Source organism: Protopterus annectens, chromosome 9.part0, assembly GCF_019279795.1.
Source record: "Protopterus annectens isolate FY-2018-M chromosome 9.part0, PAN1.0, whole genome shotgun sequence".
Classification (NCBI taxonomy): Eukaryota; Metazoa; Chordata; order Ceratodontiformes; family Protopteridae; genus Protopterus; species Protopterus annectens.
Genome location: NC_056743.1, coordinates 1,206,980,199 through 1,207,001,891, shown reverse-complemented (window position 1 = coordinate 1,207,001,891; position 21,693 = coordinate 1,206,980,199).

Here is a 21,693-nt window from a genome sequence, read left to right as displayed (position 1 = left end):
AGCTGGAATACAAAGTATGGTTTAGTATATACATATATTTTTTACTATGATGTTTTACAAGTTCAAGACTGTTAAGCTACTATCTCTCTGTCTCATTACAGGCAAGGAAGTCCTTAAGAGAGATTCACTCTGCTGATTTCCCTCCTTGTGGACTGCCAATCCACAGTCAGAGTAAATGTATAAGGGGGAGCCATAGCTTTGTGAAGCTGGTCGGTTGTTGTATCCAAGGTAGGAGGATATCACCCATACAGAATAAAGGCTACTGCAGCAGTGGGAATAATGTACATAGACATCTGCAGAGCATTTCAGAAAAGTTTCTGCACAAGATATTTTAGAAGCAGTCGCATAGTCTACTGTAAATACCTTCACAAGCTGGCTGCACTGTTGGAAAATTGTGTTACAAGGGATCCTATGTCTCTCTACCTCCCATGAGACTCTAACCAAATGCTATGTTTATTAAAGTGATCTTCCGTAAAGAAGATAATACGTATGTACACTTGTACCATATCAGTAGACCTCCAAGAAAAAATGACTACAACAGTAAACCTATACTCCCTCCTCCACCCCCTTAGAAAAGGGCATATATAGTTGTATTACAGTACCTTATTAAACACTGCATTTTCTGTATCAGTATTACATTGCATACAATGGCTTACTACATTCCTAAGTCCCTGTTAACAGCCAGAAGGGGGATCCATTTCAAAGAATTGGAGAAAATTGCCTAGCAATACAGGCTACATATGAATGCCTAGGGTACCAATAACATTCTATGGAATGCCGATACAAGTCCATTATTGGCTGTCATAAGGATGACTGTACATATGATAAAAATTTTGTCTGTGAAGATAAACAAGTAATGTGGGTAAACTTAATAGCTAGGATCGACTCTAACAGTGACGTATCTTTGAAGATCTTCACCTCCATTAAGTAAACTTGCATTATACTTGTTTTATTCTCTGTTTAACCAGCACCCCTCCAGGACGTGCAACATCTACTGGTACCACAAAAGGAGTGTTGCCTCCCACTCAAGTCACTCTATGTTTGAGCTCAAGAAAGAGAGGCTTACAAGAGTGGTACTTAGAGGCACTGTAAAAGTTATTCATGACACCATGTCTCTGCATCGCTGGACTCTTAAAAAAGGCCTACAAATTACAGTTAATGCACCCTAGTCTTGCTTACGCTGTCCACTGGCAAAGGGTCCTATGCGAATCCCAAACTGCATCATACTGCTCAGAACGGTATTCATTCTAATGATTTTTTAACACCTTTAATAAATTATTACTTATGACATAGGCAAACATACATTAACAGAAAAGAAAAACTATTAACATTTTTCCATTTAAATACAATATACATCACATATACTTTTTTGCTACTATCATCAGTACAGCATTACCAAAAATGCTGAATTCTTGCTTTCTTTTAAACCTCACTCCTCTTAATCCTTATTATACATTAATTTTTCTGACAATTTCCATTCACTTCTATGTAATTTGTTCCTTCTAGTAACTGCTTTATGGCAGCCACCAGAATCAAATTTAACAAGGCCTTACTATCTAGGCAATTCAGATCCTGGTGTCCAATTTCAAAAGAATCATTTCCTTGGTTACACCACTTGCTCACCCAATATTTCTAACAGAATACTCTGTAGAAATTTTTAAAAGTCTGCCAACTCATTAAACTCTCAGAATATATGTCCCCAATTGCCTCTTTCTTTCCCATCACACCTCAAACATTTACCGTCTACCGAAGGAAAAATCTTTGGAGTCTGCTTGGGGTATAAAATACTTATGCAAATAATTCAAAGCAAGCATCATAAATCTTATGGACTCTGTTGCGTACTTGGGAGCCATATATATGTCCTCCTATTGTTCTCTTGTAAATTGCTTAACCAATCTCTGTTCACAAGCTTTTCTAACTTCCTCAGAATTGATTAAAGTTACTGTGCAATATTTTATACAATCTACTAATTATCCCTGTTTTAATGTCAGATTCTGTTCTAGATTCAAATAAAAACTCTACAACAGCAGGCATTTTACTTCTGATTCCCCTATCCCTTTCTCTTTGCCTATACTCTGATATCAATCCTTGGTAAGGAAGGCAATTTGTAGCCTGAAAAATCTCCTTTCTTCATTCTCGTGTTGGCTTAGTTCTTAGAATACTTTACAAATATAATATTCCATATTAAAATTCTGTATGGCTGCTGTTATCGTCCTTAAGGATCTACATCCAAAATTCTACTCCCTCCTCATTTCTTGAATCCCACCCCACCTTCCCTGGCTTCATCATCATCATCCCTTTCCACTTTGACTTATAACTTTCTGCTTGTATTATGTATTTCAGCCTTAACTGCATAACTCTAAAATATGCCTTCATATCAGGTAACCCTTAAACCACCTTGTTCTACTGGAAGGATCAACTTATCCCATTTTAACACTTTCCCTCTTCCCTTCCCAGATTAAAAAAATAAAGAGTTGATTTAACATCTTTATTGAATTTTCACTTAAGGACACAGGTTACCATACATTTTATAAAAGAAAACAAACCACGTTAACATGCTTGATTACAAACATTACACATTACACAGATTCTTTTACACAATAATCGTCAACCCAACATTACATAAATCGGTCAGTTCCTTCTTTTCCTTAAACTTCATACCTCCTCTTCCAAAACATTATTCTGCATGTATTGTTCCCACAATTTCCATTTTTTCTATGTCATTTGCTCCTATCCTTTTCTAAATATCCCACTTCCAATTCTTTTGTCTCTGTTACAATATTCACTGCTTCAAATACAGTTGGTTTAGACTTCAATTTCCATTTTCTAGTATTTGCTTTTTGTCAGCTACCAGAATTAAATTTAACACGGCCTTACTATGTCTACACAACTCAGATCCTGAATCCAAGTGTGACAAACCGAAATGTCGCCAGCCTAGTTAGCTCGAATTTTGTAAATAATTCTGTGTCATTTGTGAATATTAATATGATTTTTATAGAAATGTAACAGAAGGAAATACTACTAGCCCAGCTAGCTGGAATGTTATAAATAATCATATGTCATTTGTGAATATCACCATGATTCATATGCTTGTCTTACAAATGTAAGATAACTATGTGTATGTGTACATTAAACCTCTGGTACAGAAATGTGTGTTGAACAGGGTTTGTACAATACTGAGCTTCAAGGATGTGTTCACACTGTACCCTACTGAAAAAGAACGGAAATATATATAAGCTATATACCTGTGCAAATGTATGTTTTAATAGTAGAAACTGGAACACAGAGTTAACTTGCAAAACTTCAAGAAAATAAGTTGAAATAAAGCTGTTTTATGATTGTGTTATAAAAGTTAGTTTCAATGCAGCAAGGAGACAGGATGTCTATAACTAGGGTGCCTTCTACATTGTTTGGTAAATGTTCTATTGTTTTATGACTTTAAAAATCTGCAAACTTCTGAGAGATATGTATTTGTAACACAGAGGTGTTAAATTCTTAAGTTTTTGTTTTAGCCTGGGAACTGAAGTCAGGTGACAAAAAGGGAGGTCATCCAAACTAACCCGGCAGTAATATTTGATATTGATTTAAGACCTCTCTCAGAGAGGGACTGTGCATTTTGTATTTTGTCTTGGACCTAGCAAGAACATCCACTCATCATCATCTGCACTTGCCTGTCTGTAAGTAAGATTCAGGGCATAGTACCTCTCTTAGCTATAAATAGGAATATAGTTAAGATTAGTTTAGATGTTTTCTGTATTTATTTGAGACTGCCCTGCAATGTTCTTTTAAAATATTTCATGCTATTTTGAATCAGTGTAAGTCAAGAAAAAAACTGAAATTGAAAATAAGTTCGAGAAGCTGTACAAGATGCCCATGGCTTATAGTATAATTTATATATATATATATATATATATATATATATATATATATATATATATATATATATATATATATGATATATAAATTCAGTAAATTTCTTCCACAATTTACAGAGGAAGATAATTTTGATAGATTCATTCATATATTTGAGAGGGTATGTAAACAGTATAATGTTGACCAAGGGCTCTAGGTATGGTTCCTGACCCTCTTACTCCATGGTAAAGCTGTAACTGGAATTTCTAAACTGTCTGATACTGAGTGCTTAAATTATAATACAGTCAAAATGTGTTTGTTAGAATGCGTTAAGTCAACACCTGAAACTTACAGAAAAAAGTTTTGTGAGCATAGACACAAGACAGATGAAAGTGTGTGTGAATATGCCGCTGAACTAAGCAGATATTTTTATAGGTGGGTGAGTGGATGTCAGGTCACCACATTTGAAGGGCTAGCAGGCCTTTTGGTGTGGGAACAAGCCCTTAGCACTTCGCTGGAGGACATGAGAATCTGGTTAGCTTTTAGACAATGCAATACTGCACATGAGTTGGGGAAGAAGGGAGACCTATACCTAGCAAGCAGGGCGTTACTGCACAGGAAAGGGACACCCAGTACTGCTCATGGGTCTAAGGGAACCAATGGTGGGCAACCAAGACTGCCCCAACAGAGTACGCCAGTAGTAGGGGAAGCCATTAGTCCAGGTACACATCCAGGACCAAAGGTTAAATGCTTTAAATACAACCAGTGGGGCCATTGTAGCATACAGATGTCCACGGAGGCAAGATGGGAGAGCCAGTAAATGGGAATGACAAAATGCCAGCAGTAAGTTGTCTTAAGACAACAAAGGTACCAAACTACCACATGAGGTTATATATCCTATCTTAGTGAATGGGAAAGAGGCCACTGCTAAGAGAAACACAGCCTCTGGCCTAACCATTGTGAAGCCTGCAATGGTTAAAAAGGAGCACTACTTGCCTGGGCAGTCTACTCCAGCAGAGCTTTAGGGGGGACCCCATTCCAAATACCTCTGGCCAGGGTTCACCTTGACTGGGAGGGTGGAAAAGGAAGCCAGCATGTAGGTGTGTTTGAGGATATCCCTGCAGATGTCCTGATAGGGAATGATTTAGATAATGTAGTACCATGTGTGCATGCAGTTACACCCAGTCAGGCTTGGAGACAACCATGTGGGTCTGGTAGCCTGTGGGAGACCCAGACAGACCGCACACTTGCAGCCAGGACTGGTGAGGTAGTTACTTCAGGGAGGGTGCCACCCTGTAGCAGTGAAACTGAAGGTGAGCCACAGCTGCTTGTGGGTACTGATGTTCCCTTGGACAGAGTGACTGCAAGGGCAGAGGTGAGTAGTAGTAGTACCCGGGCTAACAGTGAGGCACCGCTGTCAGAGAATACCAGACTTCCTGTGGAAAGAGATATGGGAAGGGTGACAAAGAGAGAGTTGAGACAGGCTCATCTCTCAGACTCTACATTACAAGGCTTGAAGAAGGCAGCTAGTGAGGCACCTAATTGTCAAGGGAAGGGGGAATCTGTATACTGGAACAAAGGGTTACTGTATAGATAGTGGATCCCTGAGGGAGGGCTAGAGAATACAGCAGTTGGTACTGCCCAAAGCCTGACATCTGGCACTTCTAGCCATAGCCCATGATATTCCCTTTGCGGGTCATATGGGCATAAAATGTACAAAGAGATGTATTATGCAGAATTTTCATTGGCTTGGGATTTCCAGAGATATAACAGGGTACTACAGGACCTGTGAGCAGTGTCAAAAGGTAGGAGACAGGGTGAGAACTCCTCTGATGCCTTTGCCTGTGACTGAGGAGCCATTTCAGAGTGCAGCTATGGATATTGTGGGATCTCTGAGTACCCCAAGTTTCACAGGGAAAAAGTATATCCTAATGCAACAGATTATGCTACCAGATACCCTGAAGTGGTGGCTCTGTCCTCCATTGAGGCAGAAAAGGTGGCAAATACCTTGTTAGAGATCTTCAGCAGGGTAGTTTCCCAAAAGAAATACTGACTGACAGAGGTGCCAATTTTATGTTTTATGTTAGACCTGCTGGCTTGTCTGTGGAAGTACTGTGGGGTGAAGCACCGAAAGACCACCCCCTACCATCCCCAAACTAACGGTCTTGTTGCAAGGTTAAGACCAAGTCCATGCTACGGGCATTTGCAGAGCAGTTCCAGGGAAGAGTGGGACAAATATATGCCATATCTGTTGTTTGCTTACAGACAGGTTCCCCAGGAATCCACAGGTTTTTCACCCTTTCAGTTGCTGTATGGGCATAGGGTGAAGGGACCTCTAAATCTGATTTCAGATGAGTGGGAGGGTGAGTGTGAATCCCACAAGGAGTCTGTTGTGGCATATGTCCTAAACCTCAGGACAAGGCTCAGGGAACTCATGGACTTGGCCCAGGAGACCCTGGCAGAAGCCTAACAGCAGGAAAAGGTCTGGTATGACAGGAATGCTCGAGCTAGAGAGTATGCTGTAGGGCAGCAGGTAATGCTTCACATTCCTGTCAGATACAACAAACTGCAGGCAGCTTGGGAGGGACCCTACAAAGTGGTAAGGAAGGTCAGTGATGTTAACTACGTGGTAGAAATGCTAGGCAAGGGCACAAACTGTACCATGTTAACAAGATGAAACCTTACCATGACAGGGAGGCCCTTGTGCTAAGTATTTGCAGTACAAGACAGGAGGAGTCTGAGGGGCATCTATGGCCACAGGGAGCAAGCCAGGAAAATCCCATATTACTATGGTGGAGCCTAGGGTTGCAGACATATGATAGGATAGTGCAGCACTGTATTGAGGTCAGCAATGCCAAGGCAGCTGGAATCTCAAGACAGGGAATGGGAGTTAGATATTCCCGGATAGGTTCAACCCTCTCAAGCAACTTTTCTCAAGGGTCACTTGAAGAACTAGCTTGAGTTTTTTGGGTGGAAGAAGTGTGACAAACCAAAATGCTGCCAGCCCAGCTAGCTGGAATTTTGTAAATAATTCTGTCTCATTTGTGAATAATATGATTTTTATAGAAGTGTATAACAGAAGGAAATACTGCCATCCCAGCTAGCTGGAATTTTGTAAATAATCATATGTAATTTGTGAATATCAACATGATTCATATGCTTGTCTTACAAATGTAAGAGAACTGTATGTTGTCTGTATATTAAACTAATGGTACAGAAGTGTGTGCTGAACAGGGTTTGTACAGTACTGAGCTTTAAGGATGTGTCCACACTGTACCCTACTGGAAAAGAACAGAAATGTATATAAACTATATACCTGTGCAAATCTGTTTTAATACTAGAAACTGGAACATACAGAGTTAACTTGCAAAACTTCAAGAAAATAAGTTGAAATAAAGTTGTTTTATGATTGTGTTATAAAACTTAGTTTCAATGCATCAAGGAAATAGGATGTCTAGAACTACGGTGCCTTCTGCATTGTCTAGTAAGTGTTCTGTTGTTTTATTACTTTCATGATCTGCAAACTTCTGAGAGATATGTATTTTTAATACAGAGGTGTTAAATTCTTAGTGTCTGTTTTAGCCTGGGAACTGAAGTCAGGTGACAAAAAGTGAAGTCATCCAAGCTAACCCAGCAGTAAAATTTGATATTGATTTAAGAACTCTCAGAGAGGGACTGTGCATTTTGTATTTTGTCTTGGACCTAGCAAGAACATCCACTCATCATCATCATCTGCACTTGCCTGTCAGTAAGTAAGATTCAGGGCACAGTATCTCTCTTAGAAATAGATAGGAAGATAGTAAAGATTAGTGTAGATGTTTTCTGTATTTATTTGAGACTATTCTGCAATGTTGTTTTAAAATATTTCATGTGATTTTGAACTCTGAAGTAATTGTGTTGATTGACTAAGTATTGTCTTGTCCTTTTATGATTTATTAAATATACTTAAACATATCTTTGTGGCAATTTGTGAGACACACAAACTCAGAGTACTTGCATACGTATTTGGTGACACTGTACAGGCCACTCCTAAATAGCCCTGCAAGTCTTGGTCAAAACTACCATTTGGATTATTAGTACCATTACACAGTAGGATTGGACAACCTCTGTTAAGGGCCTTATAGTAGATGATAAAGAGTTGGCTGGTGGCAGCTGGAACTACCTTATAGTCTGGGCAAAAGGGGCATAGCTAGTAAACCTGTGCCAGGCTTTCCCAGGTGTATGTGTGTGTTTGTATATCAATCAAATCTCAAAGTGTATGTGTGTCAGCTACTTGGGCAGGGACACAAAGCACTGGCTGGAGAGAGAGGGGGCTGGAGGTCTTAGCTTGGCCACTTGGCTGAGCTCTCAACCCTCTAGCTGTGCCAGTGGGGAGTCTTATTGGGGATCTGGAGAAAGAGGGAGAAACCAGCCCCAGACTGACTGTGATCTCTGTGTGCTCTTAAGGGAAATTGCACTTTACTGTGTGTGTACTTGTCATCCCCCAGTGTGTATGTCCCTTACTGTTGCCAGTGGTGAGGATTGAGGCTCCTTGATTACTGGGCCAGTGCAGGGGCATCACAACCAGCTCAAAAAAAACTCATTAGTTACACTCATTTGCTCACCCAATATTTCTGAAAGAGGGAAGATTTAAAGTCTGCCAACCCTTTACACTCTCAAAATATAAGTTCTAGTTGCCTCATTCTTCCCAATCACATCTCCAACATTTTGCCATCTACCTGATGAAAAATTCTTTGTGGAGTCTGCTTTGGGTATACAAATACATATGCAAACAATTCCAAGTAAAAATCCTAAATCTCCTAGACTTTGATGCATATGTCCTCCCATTATTTCCTTGAGAACTGCTTATCTAATCTCTCTTCCCAATCTTTTCTAACTTTCTTTGACTGATTCTTACAGTTATCTAGCAATATTTTATACAACCTACTAATTAACCCTTTTTAACAGCAGCTCCTGTGCTAAATTCAACTAAAAGCTGTACCAGAGCAGGTCTTTCATCTATAATTCCCCTATCACTTTCTCTTTGCCTATATTCTAATATCAGTCCCTAATAGAGAAGGTAATCTCTAGACTGCAATCCAAATGTTTTCTGGGCTTCCTCCCATTCTATTATCTTTCCCTCTCTAGTTATTTGCTCCCAATACCTTCTTTTGTCAGTCTTCTCCAGGAAATTCCAGCCCCGTCTTCCCTATTCTCTATACCTCTAATTGCAGTCATCCCTATCGACAGGAGCTTCTTTATCCATTCTCATGTTGGCTTCGTTCTTAAAATACTTTCTGCTACTTTATGAATATAATATTCTGTACGGCTGTTAATTTCTTTAAGCATCTGCATGCAAAATCCACTCCCTTCTTATGTCTTAAATTTCCCCCTTCTTCATTATCACACCTTTCCTCTTTGAATTTTAGCTTTCTGCTTGTGTTACATATATGAAACTTAACTGTGTAGCTGTCAAACAGCCCTTCAAATCAATCTTACACCACCCTGTTCTATTGGAAGGATCAACTTATGCCACTTTATCCTTGTCCTCTTCCAACCACATAAAATCCTTCAGCTCTATTACTTACTAACCACATCATCTCCTCTGATTGATAAAAATTTGTTTGACATGTACATAAAATTAAAGGGACTAAAAACATTTTCACTGCTTGCATCTTTCTATCCAATCCATATACAAGAACTTCCACTTTTTCAGTTTTTGGATTATATTTTGTTTAGTCTCCTCCCACATATCCTTAGCTGCCATAACAGAATCCTTTTAACCCATAATCCTAAATACTTCATTTTATCATGTCCCCATAAATATGGGTATTGCTGAATCATGTCGGTACACAGTTAACAGGTATTGCCTTTGTTTTGTCTTCATTAATTTAATATCTTGGAAAGACTTGAAACTGTCTCAGAATGCTTCACAACACTGGGATGTCCTTTTCTGATTTTATCAGATATAAAATAATATTCTCCGCAAATAAAGCTAACCATTCTTGACTACCATACTACTTATATATTCTTGAATTTCTAAGTCCCGTATTTTCTTGCCAGTAGCTCTAAAGATAATGCAAACAGCAAAAGGAAAATAGGACACCCCCTGCCTGGTTCTTCTGTTCAGACACGCAACTTACCAGAGAGGAACCCTGCCACTTGAATTCTTGCTGCCAATCTCTCATGCATCCTATCATTATTATTGTATCAGGAAATGTTGCCCTACTCATAAAATTCCAGCTTACACTGTTGAATGCTTTCTCTGCATCAAGACCCACCAACGGCGGCTTTTTTTTCCCATTCTGCTTTCATCTGGATCATCGCTGTTCTAGTAATGTTGTCAAATGTTTGCTATGCCTCCACAAAACCACACCGATTCATATCTATCAATTTTGTTTAGCTTTGTTTTTTTTGGCTGTGACAGGACTTTCAAGTTTGGAAATTTGGAGGATATGGTGTCTCACTCAAGAGTCTTCAGCCATTTGTTCTTTAAGTAAATACTTAGAAAAGAGAGATGACTTCTTAAAGGGATTTTGGGAAAAAAGCGTAATAAATGGAGCAGTCCCTGACATTATTCTCTAATCCTAGGCAAAAAAGACACTTGGAATGTCTGTCTTTATAAGGAATTTTTCTACTACAGAAGCATTTGTCTCTCTCTGATGGAATTAACAAAATCCCAGTATAAACTTATGATAAAAGAGGAAGGGTCCTCAATGGAGTACTCAGCTTTCCCTTGCAGGGGCAGACTGAACTATACAGGATGTCTTGAATCCAGGACTGGCAACAAGAACGTTCTGAGGATTTTGGCACCTGTATATTTCTTATGTATCAGCACACAGCTCTTTTGTCTGACTTTCAACATATGCAGCATGAGGAAGGAGTGACTAAACTTTGGCATACTGTGCAGATGTACAAGGAAGTTTCTAATGACATCATGTGATTGGTAGGAACGTGAGGCTTGGAAACAATGGCATTAGCATATTCTTTCTTATTCACTGTAAGCAATCTGCCCTTTATTGGCTACAATTTTTAGAGATGATGTGCTTGAATGCATCTGATTGGTCAGTTGCATGTCCCAGCTCAACACATTACAGATTTGAGTGTCTGTTTGTTTTTTTAATGTTATCAGTCCTGACTTTAAACAGTCTGTTAGGATTTTTAAGAGATCTTACTGAGGTGAACTTTCTGTGTATGATTTAGTTGCAGGCTTGCTTAGATCACAGATGCTTTTAGCTAAGTGATATATTTACTGCTGTTTTATGTTCACGCAAGAAGTTGAAGCACTTCATTTGTTTTTGCTACTCCCTGTCCTTACCGGACAATACTATAAGGAAGCTGTCAACAACTTATGTGATAGGTAGAAGTGAATCCTAAGATTTAAACTGATTCAATACCCTTCCCTCCATTTGTTGTTTACAAGTACAACGTTGTTTAGAGTCGAATAGAAGAGCATGAATTGCGTACATTGGTTTTAACTTACTGAACTGCTATTCTAAGGTTCACAACTTGCAAACAAAATAAGCTTTAGTAGTTTCTTCACTTTGCTTAACCTTGATTGGTTGCAATACCAAGGAAATATTACTTGATATGTGAAAGGCACGAGCATGAAATACGGTACTGTTCGATTTACTATACCTTCTCTTTTCTGTTTTCAGCTCTTCATTGGTCCTAACCGAAGGTTGTCACCTTATGATTGGCTCAGTGGATATGTAGACATGAATGGTCCATTGAGCTTTGTTTTAGCATAAGTGCTTTTATTGGTCTGTATGTTTTTACACATGCTAATTTTTGGATTTAGATTTTGAATGATTTATTTTAAACTGTGTTGATCCTTTTTAAACATTTGTATTTCATTGTATTCTTGATGATCTGAGGAAGTGCCAATTCTGAAGTTAAAGCGCTTATCTTTCATTAAAGTATTTCTTTATACGTTCAGTTGTGTGCACATCTTCAGCCTTTTTTCTGGAAATTTCAGATGTACAATATCCCTGGCAGGATGCATCTCACTGGTCAGCATTAATCACCCGTGTGGAGAAGTGGTGCTATGAGCTCTTCAGGCTCTATGCACAAGCATAGTTTGCAGGCATCCTATTAGCTCTTGGACAGGTAGGGAGAAGCGCAGTAGTGTTGCTTGGATACAGCAATGTGATGTGATACTGCAGATGATGGTATGTTAACTAACTCAGACCCATCTGGACTGCAGAACAGGACAACATACAACATTGTGGCAGTGGTCCTGAGAGTAGCCACTAACACTTGTTGCTTAGCTACATCTGCATCTGCTGCTATTCACAACATGTAAGTATGAGTGAAACTCCTGTATGTAGGTGAATCTTGATGTTCACAATGGATAAGCGCTATGACTCAAATCACTGGATCGATACTGAAATCATTCTGCCATTTTTTTTATTTTATCATCTGCATACATACTCAGTTTCATTTACATGCCACTATGCAGTCATTGGCATACAACACATACTGCACTATTCATCATTTAATGCAGGTGAGCTGTGTATCTCTGAAAAGCCTTCTCTCTTCATATAACTGTTCATCACATTATTTTACTTAACTTTCTATGAATACCTCAATGTTTATTACTTTCTCTGCACATATTTAGTCAATCATGGTTATGATCAGGTATTTTTCACACAGGTGTTCAATAAATAACATACAGTTATGGCAGTCACAACTTGTGTATTGCTAGAATGCAACATTAACTCTATTTCACCTAAAAGCAACACCTGACATCATCAAGGCATCTAGAATCTGTGGCACATGTTGAAAGTTGACAAGAGAGTAGCTCTGATGGACTGTAAAAAGTGATCAGTTTGTGCAAATAAATAATCAACTTGACTTTCTGTTAATCTAAACTTTACCTAGGCACACACCATAAACATGCACCCCTGAAATGGAAATTGTAACAGTCTGAGAAACATGACTTTGGATTATTGTTACATCTTGAAATATCTTTTTGCTTGTATTGAAAGTATAATGATCCCTAAATATTCACAATACAGCAGAGGTATCACTTTATATCCAGCATTCAATGCTGACAGTTTTTCATATGTAAATGTATAGTATGTACACATATTGGACAAAAGCAAAAGAGAAAAATAAAAGGATACAGCTCTACTGAAATCTCAATCAACATGGCAAGTCTGTGAACAAAATCACATAATTATTGCCACGGTATCAGACAAAAGAAACTATGAGCTGACAAACTGTTCTGTTTAAGTAATTTTGGTAGCAAAGCTGGAATCAGAAACAAAACAGTCTGTGTATACTGTACATCACTTTTTTTCTGTTTGGTCTGAATTGCAAAACACTGTAAATTATCTGTCGTACAAGTGACTGTACAGCCTTCTACAAAATGATGGAGTGAATGGCTAAGACTGAGTCTGATTATGCCTATTAAAACCTTTAAATTCAACCTTAACTAAATCTTACCTCACTCAAAACACCAGACTAGCTACAGCCAGATCCCACCACCTATCTACTCCCCTCTACTGCTCTCAAATTTTCACTAACCTCCGCATGTCTGATTTACATTTACTTGATTCTTGTTATAATAAAATAGCAAAATTTGCTGCTAATATACCCATCAGGACTTATCATTGCCTTGCTCTTCAAAAACTACACTGGCTTGAATTTCCCAATCTGTCATCGCTCAATCAGCTTTCCACTGCCCACTCCATTATCCACAAACCTGAAAACTGCCCTACACTTTCCAACCTAGTGCAACTAAATGATAACCCTTGAACCCTTAGATCATCTGATAAAATTATACTCAAAGTAACTAAGTCCCATAATTACCTTGGTGGCTCTCTCTTCTCCTATAAATTAGCCAAACGGTGGAACCAAATACCCCAGAATATCCTAAAAACACAGTCATCACTTCAAACAACTCCTAAAGGAATACCTTACTCAACACTGACTATGGTCCTATAATACTCCTGGCTAATTTCTCATGCCATCAATCAAATGTTTCTTTTATGCTATCTTCTCCTTGTCTTACTTCTACCAAATAAAAATACCACAATGATTTATTTTAGTTATGTATCTGAGTTTCATATTTCTGTCTGTAGTAAGGCTTAGGAAATGTGATGTTTTCTGTTTACATTTTCTTTTTGTAAATTGTGATTGTATGCAGCTGTTAAACCTTTTGTATATTCTTTCTAAATCTTTGTAACAGTTTTGTAATCTTTTTTTGTACTATTGTTATGGAGCTTTTCTCCCCAGGTCTCCACTGAAAACAGGCTATTTGCCCAGACAGATACTACCCAGTTAAAGTTGGAAATGGGATTTTCCCTTTCTGTCATGATGGATATGCCACATGATATTCTAAACTGGCACACTTATCACAGCTTAGCACAGCCACTCAGCTAGAAAATTAGGTGTGACATATTCCATGAGTGATACTCACAAACGTATCAACCACTACTGCAGACCTTCTACATGATGTCACATACCACAGCCCTACACAATTTGGAGAATCCACAGTACTCAGCAACATATGCGCATCAGTACTGCCACCCTGGAAGACCCAGTATGACCAGCCTGTCCTACAACATTTACATAAGGCCTGTCTAAAACAGTTGCATATGACAATAACTACAGCAGTATGTAACGGCCCCTGAACAACAATATTCCTCTCAGGCAAAATGCACTAGTCAATCAACCTACAGTGACTGATCTTTCTATACAACAGTAATGAAACCTGTTTTGAATTCATAACAAATGAGATGCAGTTTTTTTATTTAACACCTCACGGCATGCACCTGCATTAGAGAAGATGAAAGCATCTATGATGTCACAATTTTCCGTTATGTGTTGCATCTTTCAACTGGTGAGCTGCAGTATCAACTTACCCCATTCACACTTTTTGATTACCTCTGTAGCACAGGGGTCAAAAACTAAATCTTTACCCAAAGGAGAACTTAAAATCTCATTTTTAACATGATCTGAGAGGCCAGACAAACTGCCTCAAAATGGTACTACTGACCATAGCCCTGCAAGAAGTATAAACTGAGTCATACACACACTGTAAACAATGAGTAGTGACTTGTCCAACAGAAGTAACTAAATTACTTAAAGCAGATTTTTCCACACAAAAGGAAACTGCAGACAAAAATTAAAAGAATGAGGAACTTTATACATCCTATCTGCCTTTTAAGGGGCAGCTAGTTGACTCTCAGGAAAATTGCAGGCAGCAACACATTCTAAAAGGCTGACAGGACAAGGAAGGGGTGAAGGTTCTGGAAATTCCTTCTATAACAGCTTATAGTATTTTTGGGTCCCTATTAAATTATCGAATGTTTCAAAGTTCGAATGCCATATGATTGAACTTTGAAAAGTTCGAAGGTGAAAGGCAACGGCTCTGTATGTGGAGAATGGAAAATTTCCCTTTTCTGCACTGAAGTGCGGTCTCGGCGTTGGTATATTTAAGTAAGGGGGTGTGGGGGTACAGGGGGCTTGCCCCCCTGCTCAGAGCATTAAGGTAAGTGTTTTTTTTTTTTTTTTACGTTTTTATTATATATTTGAAGTTTCAAGTTTCGCTCATATGTTGTCGAACATATGAAGTTTGAAATTTTGAAGCTTCAAATACATAATATAGACCCGTATTTTTAGAGGGACTGAGAAACCTGTGTGTGCTCCCACTGAAAACACTGACATATTCTGGAAACAGTCTCTAAGAGAAACCTCACAGGAAGAATCTGAAATTGAGCCCTTCTCAGAGTCTGAATCAGAACACTGAGAGAAAAGAACTGTATCTGTCTCTTCATCTTCCTACCAGAGTCAGAATCTTGAGTCTCTTCAGGAAAAGATGCATTTGTTTTTCTTTTACCAGAAAATACTTTATAAGGAAGGCCAATAGCCTGAATTAAATTCTGAGCTAGACCCAGTAAACTACTCTTGTCTAATGAAATTTGAGGAGGAATAAATACATGCTTAGTTTTCTGTTCCTTTTTGACAGAAAAAATGGACCAACAGTGTTATTAATGGCAGCAGCAGCTTCCCTTGGGAAGGGAACAACATTCAGACTAAACCGGGAAGCCTTCCCTGTTCCCTCTCCCACGACTGACAACATTGGCTCTCCCTTGATTACTGAGGGGACCCCAACAGCCTCAGGAGATATGGCTTTCTAATGGTCCATAGTGGCTGTAGATGCTACACCAGAGGGATCTGGGGTAAAAGATGAGTGATCTGAGGTACAGCTAGTGGCCATAGCAGAGTCACCCACCTGCAGCTGAGGACAACTGTTAGCCTACTGTGGTGGGAAAGTCTGTTTGCTTAACTTTTTCTTTTTGTGGCTGGAAGAAGGACTGACCAAGGGACCAATAGTCTGCTCCATGGTCAAGCCAAAAATGGTGCCTCTTTCCTGTGGAAAACAAGCAGCCAAAGTCAGTAAAACTTAAAAGTCAATTTTTCACATAAAGACACAGTAAAAGCACTTTAAAACACTTTTCCAACACTAAAATATGAAAAACAATTGCTCCACAAAAAAATGTTTAATTACGTTAAAATTTAAAGTTAGGTACTCACCATAACTATACAACAATGTTGTTCATTTTCATTCTTCCTCAACTATTGGTATGAGATCTGACTTCGATATGACGCATTCACATTTAATAGACTCTCAGATCCAACTTTTTTTTTAAACACCCTTACTGAATCATCACTTGTGACACAGGCAAATTTACATTTATACAAAAGTAATAAAATTGTATTAAATTAACACTAACATTATACTTCATATATATTGCCATACATCACATAATCTAAACAACATTACATAAATTATCCAGTTTCTGCCCTTTTTAAACAAGAAACATCTTTATTAAACCATCACTTATGACATAAACAAGCATACATTTATATAAATGAAAACGAACCACACCAACACAATCCTAGTTGTAAGCATTTTACATCACTAACCATACTGACACACTCCCAGTTGCAAACATTATACATCACTTATAATCTACCCAATCATTTTCAATCAAACATTACACAGCTCATTTACGTCCTCCCTTCTTTTAAACCTCATTCCTCCCCTGTATGTATTGTTTCCACAATTCCCATTTTTTCATATGCAGTTTGCGCCTACCCTTTTCTAAAGATCTCAATTCCAGTTGTTTTATCTCTGTTACTATATTCACTACTTCTAACATAGTTGATTTAGATTTTGATTTTGATTTTCTAGTAATTGCTTTTTGGCAGCCAACATAATTAGACACAGCAAAGCCTTGCTATGTCTAGGCAATTCCAAGTCTGCATCACAGCTCAGAAAAAAAATCATCTCCCTTGTCAAACCAATCTGCCCACCCAACATCTCCGACAGTGCATCCCACAGGGAATCCTTAAAGTCTGCCAACCCACCACATTCCCAGAAAATATGTTCCCAAGTACCTCCTTCTTCCCCGTCACACCTCCAACATTTGCTGTCTATCTGAGGAAAAATTGTCTGAAGTCTACCTGGGGTATAAAGATATGTAAACATTTCCAAGCAAGAATCCAAAACCTTCTAGATTTTGTTGCATATTTGCGAGACATACATATATCCTCCCATTGTTTCTGTGTGAATTGCTTATCCAGTCTCTCTTCCTAATCCTTTCTAACCTCCTCTGATTAACTCTTATAGTCATCATGCAATATTTTATATGCTCTACTAATTATTCCTGTTTTAATGGCAGCTTCTGTTATAGATTCGCTATCAGTGTTGGTCTTTCGTTAAGGACCCCCCCCCCCCCTATTTCTTTCTCTTTGCCTATACTCTAATATCATTCCTTGACAGGTAAGGCAATCTCTAACCTGCAGTCCAAATAAATTATTGGCCTCTTCCCATTCTATTATCTTTCCCTCTCTAGTATTTGCACCCAATACCTTTACCAGTTTTCTCCAATAAATTAAAGTCCCTCTTGTCTAATGTCTATATCCCTAACTGCAGTCATCCCTATCGGCAGAATCTCCTTTCTCCATTCCCGTGTTGGCTTAGATCTTAGAATACTTTCTACTACTTTAGGGATATAATATTCTGTATGATTACTGTTATTCTCCTTAAAGGCCTGCATCCAAAATCCCAGTCTCTCCTGGTTTCTTGAGCTTCCCCCTGCTTCAACATCATCCTTTTCCACTTTGAATTATAGATTTCTGCTTGCGCTATGTATAGGAGCCTTAACTGTGTAGTTTTGAAATACCCATTCAAATTGGGTAATCCCAATCCGCCCTGTTCTAATGGAAGAATCAGCTTATTCCACTTTACTCTTGCTGTCTTCCTCTCCCAGATAAAGTCATTCAGCTCTTTATTAATTGCTATCCAAAACTTCTCCTCTGCTTTATAAAAATATGCCTGATAATATGCCTGAAATTTTGAGTGCTTGTATCTTACTATCCATATAACAAAGTCTCCTTTTTCTCAATGTTTGTATTATATTTCATTTAGTCTCTTCCCACATATCCTAAGCTGCCACACCAGAATAATTTTTAATCCATACTCCTAAATATTTAATTTTATCATGTCCCCATAAATACGGATATTGCTGAACCAATTTGCATGTGGGTACATAATTTACTGCTGCTGCCTTTGTTTTAGCTTCATTAATTTTGTATCCTGAAAATATCTGAAACTGTCCTAAAATGTTCCACAACACTGCAATGTCTCTCTTTGGTTTTGTCAGGTATAAAACAATATCACTGCAAACAGAGCCAGCTTTTATTGGCTACCATACTAAATATATCCTGGAATTTCTGAGTCCCTTATTTTCTTTGCCAGTGGTTCTAAATATAATGTAAATAACAAATGGGAAAGAGGACACCACTGCCTGATTCCTCTGCTCAAGCAGAAATTATCAGACAGGACCCCACCTCGGATAAACTGTTGAGCTACTCCCTTTACCCATAATTCCTCAGTCAACCTGCAATACATCACATCAAGTTTGCTGCCTTATAGGATATAGGAAGAACTAGCCCTAGGTTAAGACAAAAAATATGTCTAGTAATAGCAGAACTGGAGTTCAAACCTGGAAAAGAGGATCCACAATAACCATAAAGTCATTCCAGGAGCTAATAGGAAAAAGAGGAAGGTAGTGAGTTGAAGAATGAAAATGTGTAATGCAGATAAATAGTTATGGTGAGTACATAACTTTAATATCTGATGGTGTCATTTTCATTTGTTCCTTAACTATTGGGACACAGTCCTTAGCTATGTGAAATTTGGGTGGCCTTCATAGAAGGATATTCTGGAGTACTGCAGAACCAAAGTATACCCTGCTCCTGGAAGTCAAATCCAATTTGTAATGAGCAACAAAGGTAGACCAAGTAGCTACTGCACAAATGTCATCAATAGAAGTTCTACACCAAAAAGGGGAAGATGTAGCCATGGACCTGGTGGAGTGTGCTTTAGGAGGCCTGGGTAGGGACAGACCTTGCTGACCGTAAACAAAGGAAATGCAATCGGTAAGCCATATATCTAGGGTCATTTAAGAAAATGGTCAGACCAATTTGTCTGGGGAGAAATAGACAAACAATTGCTCTGACTTTCTGAAATCTTTTGTTCTATGAAGATAAAAATGTAGTTGTCAATGTACATCCAAAAAATGGAGCATGTATTTGCCTTTGTTAGCAAAGTTGGGAAAGAAAACAGACAGAGTAAAAGCTTGATTAATATTTGTTTTGGAGGTTACTTTAGGCAAAAAGGATGGACTGGTTCAAAAGGTAACCCTGTCTTTACGGTAAATGAGATATGGAGCTTTGGAAGAGAGACCCTGGAGTTTGGAAACTCATCTCACAGATGTAATGGCCACCAGAAAGGCAGTTTTCTGAGTTAACCCCTGCAGCATGACTGTCAAATCCCAGAGACAGGTGGCGTCCTTCACTGTGGGTCTAAGGAAAAAGTGCTTTTGAGAAAAATCCCTGCACAATTGTGAAGAAGCTAATGAGGAAGCATTTTTGCCTGAATGATAATTAGATTAGATATGACTGCCAATTGCACTTTGATAGTAAAGAAACTAGCTCCTTCTTGAAATACAGCCATTAAAAACTCTAGGACAGCAAAAGCAGGAGCAGTGAAAAGGACCAATTCTCTCTACAGAGCCCAAATAGAAAATCTTTTCCATTTACTTTTATAGATCTTTCTCCCAGAGGCCTTGTGGGAAGACAGGAAAGAATGGGTTGTATAAATATCAGTGGAACTGGAGAAACCATGTGTTCAACTTGAGACCCGGAATGTTCAGATAATCCATCCCCGTGGGATGAGAGAAAAGGTCTGAACTGGGGTCCAGTATCCAGGGTGGACAGCAAAGGTGAGACCAAAGAAAGAGGAACCACACTTCATAAGGCCAAAAAGGGGCAATGACGATAACTGTGCTCTTCAATCAAAGTGCCTTCTGTAAAAATTTTGGTATTGGTCAATAAGCATAAATGAGACTGGAGAGCCAACCATGGACTACTGCATGTCTTGGTGACTCTCCTGGGGGGATTAGGGCAAAGAACCTGCTGCACTTGTTGTGGGGAGATGCAAAGAGATCGCAACAAGTTTGACCCCATCGATGGAAAATCCTCTCTGCCAATTGAGAAACCACTCGTGAGGCATTAGAATGGCCCTACCGAGTTTGTCCGTTAGCATGTTGGATTTCCCCGGTATGTGAACTGCCATAAGAAGGTGGTTGGAAAAGTTTGCGCACAGCCACACTTTTAATACCTCCCAACAAAGGGGATAAGATCGGGTCCCCCTGTTTGTTAATGTACCAAACCACAGACATATTGTCAGTTTAAACTGCAACCATCCCAACAGGAATGGTGTCCTGGAAGGCCTGCCAGACTAGAAGGAACACTCTCATCTCTAGGACACTGATGTGCAAATTGGTCTCTTCTGGGTACAATGTGTCTTGGACCATCAGTCCCAAAAGATGTCCCCCACCCCTGTTGGAGGCATCCATGGGTACCATGGCTACTTGAGGCAGAAGCACAAGAGGGCAGACTTGGGAAACTTCATCCGACTGAATCCACCAGTATAGATGATCTTTGCAAACTCGACTGAGTTTGATCGGTAAGGACAAGGGATGAAGAAGAACTGACCACCGAATAGCTAGTGTCCAATGAAAAATATGCATACAAAAATAGGCCATAGTAACTAAGATTATGGCTGCTACCACTGAACCTAAGGCTTGAAAAATAAGTCTGCCTGGGGGAGAAAGGTGTGTAATAATTTGATCCACTTGACACCTGATGGTCCGCACTTGATGTGGTGGAAGGGAGGCTGGCTGACTGTGTTCAACTAAACACCTATGAACTCCAGGCTCAGAATAGGCTGAAGATGAGGTTTACAGATGTTGACTTGAGATGCCTAGAGACTGACATAACTACAGCAAGTGATCCCTAGATTTCACTAGAAGATGCTTGTTTGGGGTGGTGAGGAGTCAGTCAAGGTATAGAGACACTCATAATCCCAGCAGTCTTAAAGAGAGCTGCTACCACTGCAATATATTTGCTAAACACCCTGGGGACTGTGGTGAGACCAAAAGGTAGGGCTCTGAACTGGTAGTGACTGGTCCCCAGATGAAATCGCAGAATTGTCTGGATTATCTGTTCATCCTGGTGTGACAGCATGCATCCTGAAGATCGATGAAGCACATACAATCGACCTAGCATAGAAACGGCAGAATGGACTGAACCATAACCAGTGAGAACTTTGACTACTTCACAAATTGATTCAGTTTGCTTAGGTTCAGAATTGGTCTCAGGTCTCCAGTCTTCTTTGGCACTGAAAAGAATCCTGAATAAGTTCTGAATCATTTCTGGTCTGGTGGGACCTCCTGGATGACTTTTGTATAGCAGCTTTTGAATTTCTTAAGCTGCTGC